At 44.5% G+C, this 17,887-nt stretch overlaps 1 protein-coding gene and 1 long non-coding RNA gene across 4 annotated transcripts in view; one reads left to right on the top strand and one right to left on the bottom strand.

Moving 5' to 3' along the window:
- Positions 1–17,887, bottom strand: part of BMP2 (bone morphogenetic protein 2) — a 107,091-nt gene that overhangs the window by 42,433 nt on the left and 46,771 nt on the right. The window lies entirely within an intron of this gene.
- Positions 1–17,887, top strand: part of LOC116808070 (uncharacterized) — a 188,630-nt gene that overhangs the window by 161,101 nt on the left and 9,642 nt on the right. Inside the window, exons 9-14 of one of the 3 annotated variants that reach the window (XR_012055225.1) lie at positions 4,421–4,551; positions 6,631–6,718; positions 7,061–9,103; positions 9,450–9,518; positions 12,619–12,796; positions 15,515–15,750. This is a non-coding gene — a long non-coding RNA (uncharacterized lncRNA). Of the gene's footprint in view, positions 1–4,420; positions 4,552–6,630; positions 6,719–7,060; positions 9,519–11,477; positions 11,571–12,618; positions 12,797–15,514; positions 15,751–17,887 lie in introns of those variants that run through there. The other 2 variants (XR_012055226.1, XR_004367405.3) reach the window with 2 other exon arrangements.

Below are 17,887 nucleotides of genomic sequence, written 5' to 3'. Positions count from 1 at the left end.
AGATCCCAGAACTGTGAGTGAGGACAAGGGCCACCCTTCCTAACAGATTTAATCAGTTGAATTTCAGTTACTGGGAAGCCATAAGGGAAGCCTGGCCTATTTTTATATCTTGGAGCCCTCCTGGAAGCCTCAGACCCAAAAATGTGTTCCAGCACATGCTGAGCCTCACACAGTGTCCAGGGGAGCATTGCACCCCTATCTGAGCTGTCGTGAGCTAAAGCCAGCAGAAGTAGCTTTCCAATCACACCTTCTGTTTTCACGTCAGCATGCCATAATGACATGAGGCAGCAAATGGATGCAGACCAGGAAGAGTATTTGGACATATTAGGCAATGGGGATTGGTCCATTCAGCTCACATATCTCCAGCTGTGAGATCACAAGGCTGCAAAGGATCAAATTGAAAGCTTCTCATAAACAGAAGTAAAATGGGCTTTGCTCAGGTTTATTGGACATTTTATTTAAACCATCAGCTCCTGTCCCAGTCTGCATAACCCCACACCCTGCCCTTTAAATTGCTAACAGAATTACCCCATTTTCATTGGGTTCAGAGTCTTTCTCAGAGTTTCCACCTTTCCCCTCTGGGGAAGGGCTGACTAGCAGACATCCAGCCAAAATCCTCTGTCAACAGATAAAGGTAAAATACACTTTTCGGTCAGCTATGGGATGTGTTTCCCAAAAGCTCTGGTATCTCTGGTCCTCTTACTTTGTGAAACTATTACTTTGCCTAATAGAAGGAAACAATGCTTGACCATCTGGTAGCAACACCACCATAATTTAGGTTGCTTCACTCACTCTCCCATCAGCAACAGGAACAGAACTTCCTTCTTGTTACCCTTGATCTCTCAGCCCTGTGCTAGAAAGACAAAGCCAGAAGGAGCCATGAGGGAGTGAACTGCACCCTGAACTGGGTTTTTGAGTTTTGAGGGACATCTCTGATTGCGAGTGAGATTCCTTCACCATTAGGACATTTCCCAATTCTGTGTGCGCACGGGGATGAAGAACTCAATAACCCCAGTTGGGAGAAAACACTGGGGTATCATCCTATGTGCAAATGCCAATTTCCCCTCCAGCAAAGCCTGGGGACTGGGATCACATCACCTGGGCATCATGCCTGGGGAATCACCACTGAGGTCCATGTCACCAAACAGCACTACATACAAACACATCCAACATGATTGTGAGGGAGGTGCTGATCTTACTCAGGTCCAGCATGGACAGACCTGCATCACCCCTGAGGGACTCCTCATCCCGGAGACCAAGCCACTTCTTCATCCCCATTGCTTGTTCTCTTAGAAACCTGAACCAGGGAAACAACTATTTGCTGCCATTCCTCTACATCAAGAGAATTATCCAGACTTGTATTCCTGTTTATCCACTCTTGGGGAGCATAGTCAGACAGTGAAGGCCTGGATGCTGGAGTTTATGGCTTAAATCAGTGAGATTATTCATGAGTTGAGAGATAACCATGTGCTTTTATGCTTGGCTGGAGCAGCGTCTCAAGCTGACAGCTGGGAGTCAAAAGCTCTGAGTCACCGGGTCCCTCCTCTCTCTCCTTCCTGCGGGACCAGTCTGCTTCCCTGCCTGCCGCATAAGGAGGATGGCAATCACTTTTATCTGATGCTTGCTTTCAAATGGCCCTAAAGGCCTCTTCTGGCCTGATGAAAATTCAGTAGAAGCTGGATTAATGTGGAAAGAGGGAGGACATTTAACTAATGAAAGCACTAGCGCTCAGGAAGGCAATTATATCCTTTCTTCCTCCTGACATTCCCACACAGGCTACTGGTGATTGCTGCAAAATCTTCTACCGGCAGAGAGGAGTGGGAGGCCATGGAAAAGGGTGAGACAAGGCCCTCTGAGCTTGGGGGAGGCTCTGTGGTGTGGTGGTTGGGGTGACCAGCACAGCAGGTTCCCAGCAGTAGTTACACCTTAAAAGAGGCTCCTTTCAACTAAAAACTTGATCCTGCAAGCCTCTACTTCACCTATGTACTTTGTAAAACAAAAATAGCACAAAAACTAGAGACAAAGAGAGATACATGGGCCAAATGCATGTACTTTATGCCCTAATTTCCAGAAAGTCCCCAGAGGGGTTTGCACATTTATCATGTACCTCTCTAAATAAAAGATGATTTAAAATATAGACCCCATCCCTTGTCCTGCAGTTTCTGTGCAGTGTTGGTCAGTACTGCAGGGGGTTTATCTCCTGTGGACCTGTGCAGGACTCAGTGCTGAGTTTTAGGAGAGACAAGCAGTGTGAGCTGCCCAGGGTGCAAAGGGCTGACTGGATTGAGGACCAATGGTGCCTTTCCCAAGTTGCCCTCTTGCCACCATTCCTGGGAGGCGAAGTTGTTCCTGCAGCCCTGTTTCAGTACACCCCTGTTTTTAGGGGAAGCTGCCTTTGGCATACACCTGTAAGATGGGCTGTTCTGCACCTCCCTGTTGGTTAACAAGTCAGATAGGAGAGTGTGAGAAACTCAGCATAGCTACAGCTGCTGTGCCCAGGAGAGAGTGCAGGCAGAGGAGCTGTGGGCATCCTTCCAGCTGCCCCAGCATCAGTAAATACAATTGCTCTTACTTTCCATTGATAGACATCAAAAAGCAATTAAGAATCAAGCTCTTCAAATTGATAGGTCTCCTGAATTTGAAACATTTTTGATTATTTGGCTGGTATCGCTGCCTAGATTAGATTATTTTTTTAAAGAGGAGATTAAAATAAACAGTATTTATGGTTTAATTAGTTGAATGACTAAGAAGCTACAGCTTTATTTTTACTTCACAGAGGACTAGGAGATGTTTTTAATGACATGTTTTACTCACATAGGACCTTTCATCCAAGAATCTCACACTGCTTTTCAAATAATTAATTAATCTTTGTACCTCTCCATGAGACAGTTATTATCTCTGATGTTACTAATGGGTAAGCAAAGGCACAAAGACGTCAAGCACAAACTGTTTTCCAAATATTAATTAACTAATTCTCTCAGCACTCTGTGAGACTGTTCCTATCTCTGCCACTACCACTGGGTAAACTAAGGCACAAATCTACAAGTAACTCACCCGAGGCCATGCAGGTGAGTCAGGAGCAGTACTGAGAATAGCAATGAGCGGTCTCTGAGCTCATTGTTTCCAGCAAGTCCTACCCCGTATTCCTGACAACGGGCAGCACATTCCCTGGTGTGAAGCACAGCTGAAACCAGCTGCTTTATGAAAATATCTCCTCTGGTCTGTCTCCATCCATTGGAGATCATGTTTGCCCACATCAATCTGCAGTTTATTTTGAACTTGTGGCTGGTGGAAGCTGGAGTAACTGTGAGGAGCAGTGTTTGGTTTAAAGGCCCTGGGGGGGCTCCAAGATGCTCTGAGATGGTGCTGGGGGTGTCCAGGAGCACACAGTGCTTTCTAGAGCTCATCCCTGTGCCAGCCTGTGTGCCATCCTCAGGCCAGCACAGCCTCGGGCTCAGCCAGGCACGTGGTGCCACGTGCAGTGCCCCAGGTGTAATAAGCTGAGCTGCTGAACCTGTGTGTCCCCTGCCCCATTCACCCACCTCCACCTTTGGCACATGGCAGTGGGGTATCTGTAAGGGTCTGTGCAAGGGAATGTGGAGGAACTCAGCAGCCAAACCCGCCTTGTTCCTTGCACAATCCATCAGCTCAGGCTTGGTGTGTGTTTATCCCATGGAGCAAGAGCTTTCTGCGCTCCCCAGGAGGAAGAGGAAAAGGCAGGAAGCTGGAGGCACTCTCTGCCCCCAGGAAGGGTCCTGCTGTAGGATTCTCTGCACAGGCACCTGAACCCTCACCACAAGCACATCCCAGCTGAGCTATTTTAAACATGGGCTTGGCCTCATCAAATGCAGTCTCATTTCCACATGAAAGGTCTGGAGAAATATGAAGCCAGCTCATCTCTATTGATAAAAATTTGGCATTACTTTCCCAGTTATCAAAGCTTTCTGTGTACATTAATCACAATGCAAAAACCTGGAAGATGGGTGCATCTCAGCTGTCTTTCCAGGGGTGGGTTTTTGGGGTTTTTTTTTTGGTTGATTGTCCCTTTTTTTCCCCTAAGCTTCCTTTGTCCAGTTCCACTCTGCTGGAGTCTGATTGCTCTCTCCCCTCTGCAATTTGGATGCCTCACTCTTCATGCTCCAGCTCTGATGCAAACACTTCGGTGCCAAGTTTGCCAAAGCTGGCATGAGCACCCCGTGCCCGTCTAGACACAGTCCAACTGTGGCACTAATGCCAGGCTTCCACAGGCTGAGCTCGGCATTCGTCAGAGCTCTGCCCGCAGTCAGCACTTTGATCTTTATCCTTGAAAACCACAGCCATTGACAAAGGTAAAATTAATTTCTGACTTTGAAAGACTTTGATGGCATTCTCCTGTTTTGGTTTGCATTTTGGGTTTTTTTTCTCTTCTTTGCTCTTCCAGCTGAACTTCATCATAAAGCTTCTGATTACAGTGGCAGCTCCAGGACCAGAGAGAGAGGTCACGCTGTCTTGCTTTCTGTTGGTTTAAAATCTGAAAGGAAAACCCTGGGACACTTCTGAGACAGTCTTCCAGTGAGTGAAATATAAACCGTAATGGGAATCAGAGATAGAGGCCCCTCAGGATCTGGTCTTGTACCTTCTTTAAAAAAACAAAACAGTTTTGAATAAGGCCAAGTGTCAAGAGCAGGAGAGAATGTGAACTATTTGGTGTTAGATTTCTAGCTGAAAATCTGCAGCCTGCCAAGCACTGCTATTTGCCTCCATGTAGCACTGGCTGAGCTGAGGCAAGGGTCTTCTATCAGACATTGTACAGAAATGCTGTAAGAGTGCCTTGCCTGGAGGTGCTCACCATGACCTAAACATGGTGAGCAAATCCAGTGTTGCTGCTCCATCTCAGTGAGAAGGATCACAAAAGGTACCTGAATTCACTGAAGGGCTCAGGTGCCTTCATAGCAGTGATGCCATCAAGGTTGTCAAAGATGACAAAGATGGCATCTCTGCTGGCAAGCTGTTGGCTCCAAATGTGGTGGCAGTGCTGTCACACACAGCTGGACAGTAGTGCCTTGTGTGTGCAACCATTTCTGACACTTTTCCCTGCTCTGAGTTGCAGGGTTTGGCTCACTGAGGGGAAGTGCTGCATATCTCTGAGCAGCTTTCTCTGCTAGAGAAAAAGTCAGCAGCTTTGAGCCAGACTTTTCTCTTTGTAAGGTTATAAAAGCCGATTATGAGATGTCTTATCCCTTTGAATTTAATGGTGGAAGCACTTTACATGAGGGGCCTTCAGTGAGGTACTTCCACCGACCTGGATGAATTTCAGTGGAAGCAAAGGAAGGGGGTCCTTCCACTGGGCCTGGAATGAGAGCAGGGATTGAAAGAACGGAGGTTAATACCATGGACAGTGCAAAAGGGGGATGCTTTAATTAAGGAAGATGGACAGTGTTTATTTGCATATCTGTAAAAATCTTCCAGGGATTGGGAGTGAAACCCAGGTTTGCTGAGGTCAGCGGGATTTTTGCCACAGATGGCCAGGTGGGCCCTGCTCTCTAGCTAAACACCTGCATGGAAAATTCCAGAGACCTTGAGTGATGTCAGTGACTGGAAGCACCAACAGGGATGGCCAATCCCAAAGGCAGAACATCCCAGAGCAGATTTTGGGGTGTCCAGCTCCTGGTGAGGAAAACCCATTTGCCAAAATGCACTTTGTTAAACAAACAAATGAAAAACAGCTCTGCCTTCAAGGTGACTGGCTCCCAGCTGGAGCTGGCTGAAAAACTTTCCTCTTGTCATATATAAATATCACTTATACACATAGTTGGCAAGGAAAAACCTTATCTAGGTGGTATGTCTGTTTGAGATAGAATGATGTTTACATTTTATGTGTATAAACTCACATAGATATATATTCCTAATATCTAAAAAAAAATTTTTTTCTTGAACACTTCACCAGTTGATTCACAGATTCCAAATGGTGAGACAATATATTAAATAGAAATGTTGACAGTTTCCCATGGAGAGTTTTCTGCAGCCTTGAAGAAGCTCTACTCAACATTTGTTTTGAGATTTAAAGGAATTTGATTAACATTTTGCTGTTGCCCATTGCTGAGTACTCTAAGTTGAGCTGGGACCAGAGGAGCACTGGATGAGTAAAGCTCTTCTCTTATTTACAGCCTTGTTGAAACAATGAAGTAGCAGGAATCTCCTTGGAGAGCAATGGATCACAGCACTTGTCAAGATTATTTCCAAATCAAAGATGACTTCCAAGGAGAAGCAAGGGTATAATTTTGGAGCCAGTCAAGCCAATGGCAAAAATCCCAATTTCTGCACAGTATTATTAACGGAGCCTCTGAAATTTTGGCGTGTCATGTATTATAGATTATATACTATAGATTATATTGTGGATAAAAAGTCCTGCCCAAATTCAGCATCTGTGAGCCTTACAGAGGTATGACCCTAAAAAGGAGTTGTGAAAAAGGTCAGCCTAGTTTAAAAACAAATACCACGTTTATAATGAGGCCAAAGGGAGAATGAAGAATTCAGTACTTAATACTGACACCTGCCACTTGCAAAATATCTCTACCACTAGAAACAAATATCTGTGAGAGTTTGGAAAAGTTTGGTCACTCATTTGTTCCTCCTTTGTTTCCATTTCAGTCACTGGTCCATCTGTCCAATGACAGCACTGACATTGCTCAATGTCACAAAGCAAAGCTGCCGGAGTTGCTCCATGTGCTGCTCCCAGGTGAGAAGGCAAAAGGAACAGCTATAATTCTTACCAAAACAAAACAAGGCAAAAGAATATTTGCTAATGTTTTTGGATATAGTTGTTAGGTCCCAGGCACAGAGATTAGTCAGAGTACCCGTAAATATCACTGTCACTGAAATTCTGATTTCCAAGTTCTTTGCTCCCAACGCCCGCTGGCTTTGAAAACTCAGCTGAGCTCTGGCTGCTACACTGGGAAAACCTTCTGGGATTTGCTTGGTTCTTGGTCCCCACCAGACCATTTCAGGAGGGGAAGCAAGAGGCACATCCATGTGGTGCATATCCCAGTATAAAAGTGCCCCCCCTTTGTAAATCCTGCAGGTGACCCCTCGAGCTCCGTTCCTGATGTTGCAGCTTCCAGTGGCATCATTCAGAAGGGATCAGCCCCAGGGTGACAGAGCAGATGCGGAGCCTGGCAAAACACTCAGGCCAAGTATCCTAAGTGCTCAGGTCAGTTTTCTTTCTTCTCTGCATGTCTCTGCTGGGAACCAGAATCTTGGTCCTAATAAATATGGCAGTTCTGACTGTCATTTAAGAAAATTCAGTTTCCTAGAGAAACCTCAGACAAAAGAACCAACCCAAGATATTTATCACTTCACACTATGTTAATGCGAACAAAAACATTGCATGCTGCAATAAATCCATTACAGAGTCTTACCAGAACAAACTGATATTCCCATGGGGCCAATTTCAAGCTGGAAGGGTTTGGGTTGGTTTATGCTATTAATATTCTTTCATAATGGAGAAGGCATTTTTCAATTGAATGAGAAACTTTGCCTCCAAAAATGTCCAGTTTCATTGAAAGATTTAGAGGTTTCAACAAGAAAAAAACAAAGACCAGTGTTGGGAAGGATGAATAAATATAACTGCCTGGCAAAATGAAAACAATCCCCCCCTACTGGTTGAACAATGCCCTTACCTATAGATAGATCCAAAAGCCAAATGGACTGTTCTATCTCAACCCCCAAAATGTATGGTTCATCCCACACCTGTAACCCTCCCCTGAAACATCAAGTGTCCGTAACCCCATTGGCCTAAGTCTTGTTCCAGCCCACCTTGAAGCCCCCTGATAAGGGGTCTCCAAAGAGCCAGAGGCTCTCTTGGAATCCCCGCTCTCTTGAAACTTCCACCCTCTCCTAGAGCATCCTCTCTACCCCTTGTCTTTCCCCTCCCCATCCCCTCAGGCCTTGCCACGTGCTGCATCTGGCAGCTCCAAGCAAGACCTTTCACCATCCCTAATAAACCTTATATTCTAAGAGCAGCCTTCAGAGATCTCTCGTCTCCATTCATCAAAACCGTCCTGGAGCCCAGCCTTCCCTACAGACCAGCAAATCGATGATTGCCTGAGTGAGAGATTTCTTCAGTGTTCTCCCTCTCCCCATCACCTCAAAAACTCAAAAAGTAAAATATTAACTGAAAGAACCATATCCATCCATGTCATCAACGTTTTTCATGGGGGAGAGCCATAGTGCTACCTCCATCATTTACTTTGCAGTGCTACCTCCATCATTTACTTTGCAATAATGATATATTTATGTGTTAACCCCAATATTAGCACAGCCAAGCCAGGAATGCCCACAACGACTCTCTGAGGGACATATTTGTACCTGCAGAGCAGGACTGGGTGCAGTCACACACAGGCAGGGCCAGCCCAAGAGAGAGTGTCCCCTGGATTTGCAGAAGCAGAGCTCAGCAAAGCCTGGCTGAATGGCACCATTTAAGCCTCAAAGGAGAGCCCAAGTGCCAGCCAGCACAAGGAGATAAGGAGCACCCTGGAGAAGGGCACAAAGGTGGCACTGATGAGCAGCACTTGGCTTTGCTCCCACAGGGGTCACAGCTGGGTCCTCTATTAAATTTTTCTTAACACAGCAGTACTCAGAATTATACCAAGTTACTCACTAGTATTATTTGACAGTCCTGGCATCAGCAAAGACAATCAAAGGCTCTGTTATCTTCTTTTATAAGCTGCAGAATTTGGCTCTGAGGAGACAAAGGGCCAGCAGAGCATGTAAGTAAAGAGGTAGCTTTGTCTCTCTGAAGGTGCATTCTGGGTTTGGCTACAAGAGCCTCCATCTGGAAATACCAGTGACTGGTAAAAATGTGTCTATTCTGAATTTTTAAAAAATTGTCTATTATAATAGAAGGAGAAACTATTTCCATTTCATTACCAGTATCCCTTTGGAGCTGAGGTTCCTGTATGCACATGCAGCATTCAGGTTTGTCACACTAAAGCATCAGTGTGGCAAAGCTGTTCCCAGTCATTGCTCTGTTTATTTTCGGTGTCCCATCCTATCAGCTCAAATTGACTTGGGAAGAAGTAAAGCAAGGAGAACAGGCAGTTTTTAAGGTTGCACCAAGTAAAAGGTAAGAAAATATAATCAATTTTATTTCATGCCTTCTTGCCAATTGCTAGAAATGTGCAGTCCATATGAATGCATATAACAAGGAGGGAATGTTGGGAAAACCAATAAAGATTTTGTGGTCTTAACTATAATGAATGTAGTTTGATATAGAGTCTGTTTTTCACTGCATGGCAAAATGAATCATAAAATACTGGACCTTGAAACTCCTGCATTTTTTAACAATAGCCTGGGGACAGTTTACAGTGTAATGAATTGTAATTAACCCACCTTCAAAATCTTTTATGAGTATTTTGCCAATTAGCTTCGCATGCTTGCTAATGACTCATGGCCAGCGCATGTCTTTACAGAGCAGCGTTTACAGCACACGCCAGCCTGGGAAGGCAGCAGAGGGACACAGGATGGGGAGGGACATGCAGGTAAGGCCCAACCAGTCCTAGCAACCTACATATTTCAGCATTCAAAGAGCCTTTGCTGTTCTCCCAGCCCCAAAATAGCTGCAATAATGTATAGCAACGTCAAAAGGCTTTGGTTTCTGAAGGATTGTGAGGAATGCAGAGGGCTCAAGTCCTGACATCTGTTGTTACTTAGTACTAACATATATAATGCTGCTAATTGCTGAGCCATCTTTGTTTTCCTTACTTAGCACTCGGGTTAGAATTATTTTATTTTTGTGGTTCATGGCTTCCTGCCACTTGCAACACAAAGTCCACTCTAAAGAAAATAAAACAACTACCAGGCTGCCTACTAACAGTGTGTGGAGGGCTGGGGCTGCCTCTTGCCCCTCTTCTGTTTTAGGTTTTGTTTTGGTTTGGTTGTTTGTTTTTGGGTTTTTTTTTTGTTAAGGTAAGCAGAGCTGGAACCTAACCAGTGTCACAGTGAAAGGCCACATGGGCCAGTATCCCATCTCCTAGCATCCCACCTCCCAGCATAGCCAGGAGGTAATGCAGGCAATGCAGAATCAATCCCTCCCCTGCTGTACCCTCCTCGCTCCAGGCAATCTGCGGTTTATGGACTTCCCGAGGCAGAGGCTGCCTCCAGACCAGTGTGTTTTAACAGCCACCCATGGATCTATCCTCCTCAAGTGTTTTTGATCCCTTTCTCAAGCCATTTATAACTTTTGGCCTCCACAACATCCTGTGGCAATGAGTTCCACAATTTAATTATGCTTTGTATGAAAAGGTACTTCCTTCTGTTGGTTTAAACCTTCTTGTGTGACAGCACCTCCAGGTCCCTCTAATTCTTAGGAGAACCAGTGAACAGCCAGTTCCTATTTGCTTTTTTCTGTGTCAGTCATGATCTGACAGAGCTTTACTGAATCTCTTGCTTCTGTCTCCCCTTTCCACCCTGAAGATTCTTCATCTGCTTATTTTTCCATCTTTGTGGAAACTGTTGCCCACCTCTCCTCATCCTGAATGCTTTCCTTCCTGTGCTTTTCAGTTCAGCCCAACTCTTCTGGAGTTCCATGGCCAGAAAACTACCATGGAAATGCAGTTTCACTGAGGAGTGCTGTAATGATGTTTTCTGATTTGTTCCTGCCTCTTTGACAGCTCATTCCTAACAATATTGTTGTCTCTTCTGATGGACTTTAAATGATATTTGCAGAGGCCTCCCAGCTCTCTTTGCTCGATGTTATTTTTAGAGCTCATCTGTGTGTAAGTACAGTGAGGGTGAATGTTTGGCACGTGCTCTGTCTTTGTTGACACTGCCCCGCATCAGCCATTTCACTGCCCAGCCACTCGACATCGTGAACCCTTTCAGCTGTGCTTTGTGGCCACATTTGCATCATCTGCAAAATTTCTCTTCTCTCTAGTCTTCCTTTTTACCAGACTATTTATTATTTATGAATATGTATGAACACCATCAAATCAGTATTTCAACAACTCAGTTCAAAGTAATGCATGAAACCTCTCTCACACAAAGATGTGTGGCAGACACCAGCCAAGGCCTTGAGGGGACCCACCAGTGACTTCCAGTGACTGTGAATGTTCAGAGGTTTATACCCATCCTCCAAAAAGGAGTTTTTAACTCCTAATAGCCCCAGGAAAAAACTTTGTTTTGTCATCTCCTATCATGAAGCTTTGTTGCAGACAGTTTCTAGGCATTTATGTTTATTGGCACAACGACTCTCTGAACTCCTCTGAACATGTTATCAATGTTGAGTGGGTAAGCAGGAGAAATCAGTGATAAGAAGGACCATCTGGTGTGTCAAGTGTTTCATTCCCCAGACAGAGATATGTAATTCGTCAGCTCATTGTTTTTAATAACTCACAGTCTGTCCCTCTTGGTTGTGCAGACCATGGAACACAGGCTGGTAAGAAAGGCTCAGCTACAACAGTGCCTTTTATTGCCAAATACAGAATCACTTCTGTTTACAGGTGAAATGCACACCTTTGGCACTGAATTCCTGAAGTTCACCAGCAAAACCCACAGAATCTTTCCTGAACTCCCTATTGCAGGAGAGCTGAAAGGTAGGCTTGGCTTGGCATGCCTGGAAGATGCCCATTGGTGTTCTCAGCTGCCCTCCTGTCATGGAATTCTCAGCTACACTGGAAGTGAGTTCACCTGAAACTGCCCTGCTTGCACATTCTGGCAGAAGAGATTTTTCCCTTTGCTGTACCATGGCACAGATCCAGTTCTCCTGGAGACTTAGCCCTCATGGCAGTGTGAAACCCCACAGGGCAGTTAGCATTGCCAGGCCATTTCCTTGTGTCACTAAATGTCACCTCTGCTCTGTTACCCCATGTCATTCTCACTTCCCCATCAGTCTGCTGCCCCAGGGTTTGGCAGGAAGGGCCAAACTTGTGATAAACTTCACCTGAGACTCAGCTTATGCCTCATCCTTGAAAGCCCTGTGTCTGGAAAGCATCCCTGAGTGCTGTGACTCTGCCCTGGCTCTGTTGTGGTGCCACATGGAGTTATCAGGAGTTTCTGAGTGTTACCTCTCTGGGTGTTGCTCCATGCACCACTTTGCACCTGGAGAACTCGTTTGCTGGACATGCAGATAATCCACTGCAGAATTGTATCACAAACATGACCCTGGTGCTTGCAGAGAGCCTCAATGAAAGGGGAGCTGAGATTTACTGCAGGAATTGTACAGTTCTTGCTGTGACTCTTCAGAGTTGAGCACCATGTTTGGACCACAATTTTTTCCAAAGAAAAAATACAATATCTGCATATTTCCAACCACACTGATCCTGCTGTAGTGACCTCAATTGCAATCCCAAATCTTCAACCTGATTTTCCTATTCTTAGTTCAACGGGAGCTTTTCCTGTACTTTGCAGGACTGGACCATCTGTGTACATCCAGGTCATGGAAAAATATTATTTCTGTACTAAATGAGATCAGTGTGTCCTCAGTGTAGAGGGACTGCACTTCCACTTTTCCTCACTGGGGTCTAATTCTGAATCAGGGAATGGTGGCATTAAATTCAATCAGGGCAGGGTTATTATATGTGTTATTTTAACTGATCTAACATGTCACAAAAATGCGTTGAATCTCCTTTTTTTTTTTTTAAGAGCAAAATAAAACATATGGTCATGTAATCAGTGGGAATCACTGGACACCGACACAGGAGAGCTGCAAGCATGGAAATACTCAGATATATATTTGAAGTAACACCACAGGTTTTTTGGGTGGGATTCTTTGCCGTGCTGAACTACGTCTGGACAAATAATTTGGATGTTGACCACTCAGGTAATGTAATCCAAAATCCTGTTGCTCGTATTGCAAACAGAAGAGGAGGAGAGAACATTTCATTCTTGTCTCAGGCGGAGCAGAGCACAGCTGTGGTGTTTCATTGCAGGCAACACCACTGCTGTAACCCAGCAGAGCACTGGTGGGGGGTTTGAACTGAAATTATTGCTCTTCTGCCAAAGAGCTGAGACAGAATGAGTTCTTTTTTATGTTTGTTTTTTCTTCTCATTGACTCCAAAGCATAAAAGCAATTAGTGTTCCTGCAGTGCAGTAGGTGACATCAGCACCCTGCCATGCTGGAGCTGTTTTTTCTGTGCACAGAAAGGGAGGTCTAATGTGAATGGCTGGGAATTGATGGAGCTGCAGGGATTTCCAGACTGACCAGCTGAATTTCCCCATTCTGCTGCTGTGTCTTTCACCAGCTGCAGTACAGTGATCTCAGCACTGAAGCCAGTCCAGGTGTGCTGGAGATGGGATAATGCATCAATTATCACACATCCTATCACAGAATCACTCAGGTTCAAAAAGACCTCTGAGATCATTGAGTCAACCTTGATCACCACCCTGTCAACCAGACAGCAGCACTGAGTGCCACATTCAATCATTTCTTTAACAATTCCAAGGACTCTGACTCTACCACCTCCCTGTGCAGCCCACTGCAATGTTTACCAACCTTGCCACTGAAGAAATTCCTCCTGATGTCCAGCCTGAACCTATCAAAACTCTCAGGACAGATCCAATCCCATCACTGATTAGCATCTCTCTTTTTTATCTTCTTTAGCACTTCGCTTCTAACACCTGGTGGAAATTTGAAAGGCTGGAAGTGTCTACTGCACCCTTGAGTAAAATGCCATCCATTTTACAACAGTCCAGTTCATGTATTTGTCTGTAAATTCCACAGTGCCTCTTTGTTTAAATGCTTGCTCCTTATTCAGGATTATTCACTAAGTCTTTTATTCTTGACATCTCCCACAGTTTAAAAAATAACTTTTCTCCATGTTGACAAGCTGTATGTGAAGCAGCTCCTCAGGCTGGGGCGGCTCAGTGGCTTCTCTTGGATCGGTAACGCTCAACTAAGGACAGGTTTTTAGGGAGGGTCTTTGTGGTTACCTGCATTCCTTTGGGCCAAGCATTCATTTCTTAGGCAGAAACATAATTTTTATATAATCTTTTTTTTCCCTGAAAAACAGATTTTCTGATGTCCTTTCCAAACAGTAGCTGGGAACCTGGCTCTCATTCCAGCCTAAGCCCATCTATGGCATCTATTACTAGTCTTGCACCACTGCACCCCTTTGCCTAAAGAGTTCTTCTTTCATTCTTTAGACAGAGACACATAGCTACATCACACTCTAAGTTCTAGCCCTACTGAGCAACTCAGGGACTTCTGCCAACTTGGAAACAAGATATGAACTAAAGAGTTTATATTTTTGCATTAAAATGGAAACAGGTGGGAAGGACGCGGGGAACTTATCAAGCCACATAAATACTTTTTTTCATGTTAGAATTTGAATGGAATGGAAATTACAATCTTCCAGTGTTGCTGCAAAGCAGCAATATTGAGTTTCTCCTTACTCAGCGTTTAGCAGTAAGGAACCAGGTGCAGTGGAGCTGGAGTTCTGGAATTTGCCTCCTAACCCCATCTAACTTCTCTCCTAGGCCTGCCCTATTTTGAATTATTGTTCCACCTGACACAGAGGATGTTTCTGGCTCTGGAGAGAAGAGTCAAGTCTTGCAATATTTTTTTTATAGATTGCTAACTGGAGAATAAGAACAGGAATGAAGTGCCGACTGGCAGAAATCAATGGATTTCCCTTTTCTTACCTGATTTATGGCAGTGAACCTCTGCTCCCACACTGAGTTAGGTGCTTTGGCTCAGCTCAGGTATTTGCTGTGTGTCAGCACTGAGCCAGTATGTGGTGGAGAGACCGGAGCCACACCAAAGCTCTGCCTTTGGAGCCAGACCTCTCCCACCCCCTTCCTACCTCCACAGCAGAACAAAACCTGAGGGAAGTGTCCCAGCTGAGGGGGAGCATGTTCCTAGGAGGATTTACTAAAGTAAAACCCACATCCAAAATAATTTTTGAAATTATGACGTAATATAAATGAGACAGACTTTTCCAAAACACTTGGTTGTCCATTGCCCAGGGGTAGGAGCAGCTGCAGCACTGGTTGGACAAATAAGTAAACAAATGGATGGACAAACAATCTAACAGACTCCTGACTGCCTTCACTCACCCTTAATTATCAGTTTTCAGTAAATAGCCCTGGCTTTATCATTATTTTAGAGCTGGAAGTTATTGACCCAGTACTGCAAATGTTGCTATCAGCCCAGCCACAGATGTAACCCATGTGAAATCCTACTGGAATCAAATGGATTTCTCAAACTGCATCTATTCAGCTCAGTAAAGAGCCTGTGACCACAACCATGAGCTTTTCCAGTAAAATGTCCTGCACAGCCCATTCCATGAGAATATGCAATATCTGCAGTGCTCTGTGCCACAGGCACCAGGGCAGCCTGCTACTGGCAGTAAGCTCCAAGTCTAAATGATCTTAAAAGGTGATTCAAACACTTCTCCTGTTATCAAGCAGCATTTTTAATTTGAACTAAGAACAGCTTTCTGTTATGTTAAGGTTTGGAGAGTTAGCCAGTAATATACATATGTATTTAATTTTTTTTTACCATTTTGTACTTACTGGCTGTTTCTTGGTTTGCAACAGAATCTGGAATCCAAAGAGCAAAGTATTTGCAAAAGCTCTATGGCTTCAAGGTCTTTGAACTCCCTGACATCAGGAGATGGAAAGCTCCCAAGACAGGCTGTTCTCCTGAGGCTTTCAGCCCAATTTCCAGGAACTGGGGCAGGTCGAGTGCATTCAGGGGGATGGATTTTCCTCCAGAGGGAGGAAATATTCAGGAATGATTCAACTGTGCAATAAAATCATTGACATTTGCCTGTCACTTGTCTAGACACATGTTTCAAAAGGGAATAAAATAAAAGGAAGAAAAATACCCTGTCTGGGAATTCTTACCCAGTGACTTCCACAGCCCAAGAGCTGGGTAATTCTCCTCAACTGAATAAACATCAGAGGCAGTCTGAGAGCAATTTGGCTCCAGAACAAATATTGTTACTGAATTCTTTGCACCTGCAATGGCCAGGGAAATGATAATACACCCTCTCCATGTTTTCCTATGCCAGGCTTTGGAAAGCAGCTGGGAAGCATCTCCCATCTGCCACAGCACAAAGGTCTATGCAGGCAGGGCTTCATGTGAGACCCTGCTGGAATGATCACATCCCAAAGGGAAGTGAGGGTGTCAGCCTCTCAGGGACAAGTTACTGGTGACCTCCTTGAGGGACTCAAAGACCAAGCAATTGGGAAGAAGAAATGAGCTGTGGATAATGGTCTTGCCTGGTACCACCTCAGGCACATGAACACAGCAATGGTTGATGCCCCTGTGAGAGCATAAATTTGAGTTCATCAGCACCACAGCTGCTCAGCAAACAGGGCCTCAAGACAGATAAAAATAGGGGGTAAATTGTATTTTAAAGTGTTTCTGCTGTAAAATAACTTTTTCCCTGGATGAATCCTAGCTAGAAATAGATTTGTCTAATAAAGAGATCTTGTGTCTCACTGGGAATTTAATTCAGTCCTGAGTCACAAGTTATTTGGTTTATGCTACTCTTTGAGTATATTTGACTGTATTTCCCTTAATTTTTAGTAAATTTAGTGACGTTGCTGTGGTTCTGTGTTGTATTGAGAACTTTTCAAGTTATTTGCATTTATCAAAAGCACAGAAAAAAATGGGCAAACTCTGTGTTCCACTGGAATGGTTTGTCCACAGTATATAAACTGTTGCATGACAATTTGCCACCCTGCATTGCACTAGCTGTAGAATTCAGTCATTTAGTCCTGTACAAACCCCAATAATTTGCCTTTTAAATATATAATAAATATAATAAATATATAATAAGATGCATTTATTTATTACATAAAGCACATGTGGTGCAACAGGCTGGTGTTGAGGTGGTTCTGCTCACTCACAGCCCCAAATTCTTGTACAGTAGCAACAAGGGTAGGAAGTTTTATACTGTGAGGAACTCAGTGCCTTAGGAGGGCATTTTCGAATTTCGTTTTTAAATTATACCTACAAACATTTGCACAGGGTCCTTGTTTTTAGTCATCTCAATATTCTCAATCTCTGTATCATCCGGCAGAATTTAAGAACAGGTGATGACAAAACAATATGAGCTGAAAAAATGGTGGGTAAAGAGGAGAAAAGACGTGAAGACAGGGATCAGATTATTAGGAGAGAACAAGAAAAGGGACAACACTGAATTACAGAGCCTAAATTCAAAAGAATTATGCCAATTTCAGTTAGGTAAGTAGCTGTAAAGACTACCAAATATTCCTTATGATTCTTAAGCATATTAACAGGTAATTATTCATATCTGTCCATGAAAATTAGCCCTCACGAGAATGCAATTTAATCACTGCAAATTCACATTGGCAGAAAAAGCACTCTGGGCTTTGTATCACTTGACTGAGCTTAGCAAATGGAAACACAGGAGATTTGGTTGATCCTCTGCAAAGCTTTTGGGATGTGACATGATCAGAAAGGAGCAGGACAGTCTCGTGATTAGGTTTTGAATGTGAGATGGTGCTGAGCGCTAAACTGGACTCGTGAGCTGTGCTGCTTCCGAGCCCTGCTGTGGGGGGATGAGAGCCCGGGATGAGCACGATCCCTCTTGCCTGCGTTGTCCATTTGGACAGGGAGCACCGTGTGCCCTGACAGTGTATGAGTGTGGTCCTGCAGCAGCACACGACTGACTCAGGAATGAGCCTGAACAAAACCTGGCACTTTCTGCCCAAACAAGGGAAGGCGCCCTGCAAGATCCAGGGTGTCAGAAAGTGTTCTGCTCCTCTCACCACACTGACAGAGCCCCAGTCACCCCCCACCTGGAACCCCCAGCCATTCATTACTGCTGAAGGCATTCCACTGGGAATAGCTGGAACATCCCAAGCTCCCTGAAGGAGCAGCCCCATTAGCAGAGCCTCTGTTAGATCCAGCCCAGACTTCCCCACTGTACCACATCA

This window comes from Taeniopygia guttata, chromosome 3, assembly GCF_048771995.1.
Source record: "Taeniopygia guttata chromosome 3, bTaeGut7.mat, whole genome shotgun sequence".
Lineage (NCBI taxonomy): Eukaryota > Metazoa > Chordata > Aves > Passeriformes > Estrildidae > Taeniopygia > Taeniopygia guttata.
The sequence above is the reverse complement of the archived record's forward strand: the minus strand, read 5'-3'. Positions and strand labels throughout refer to the sequence as shown.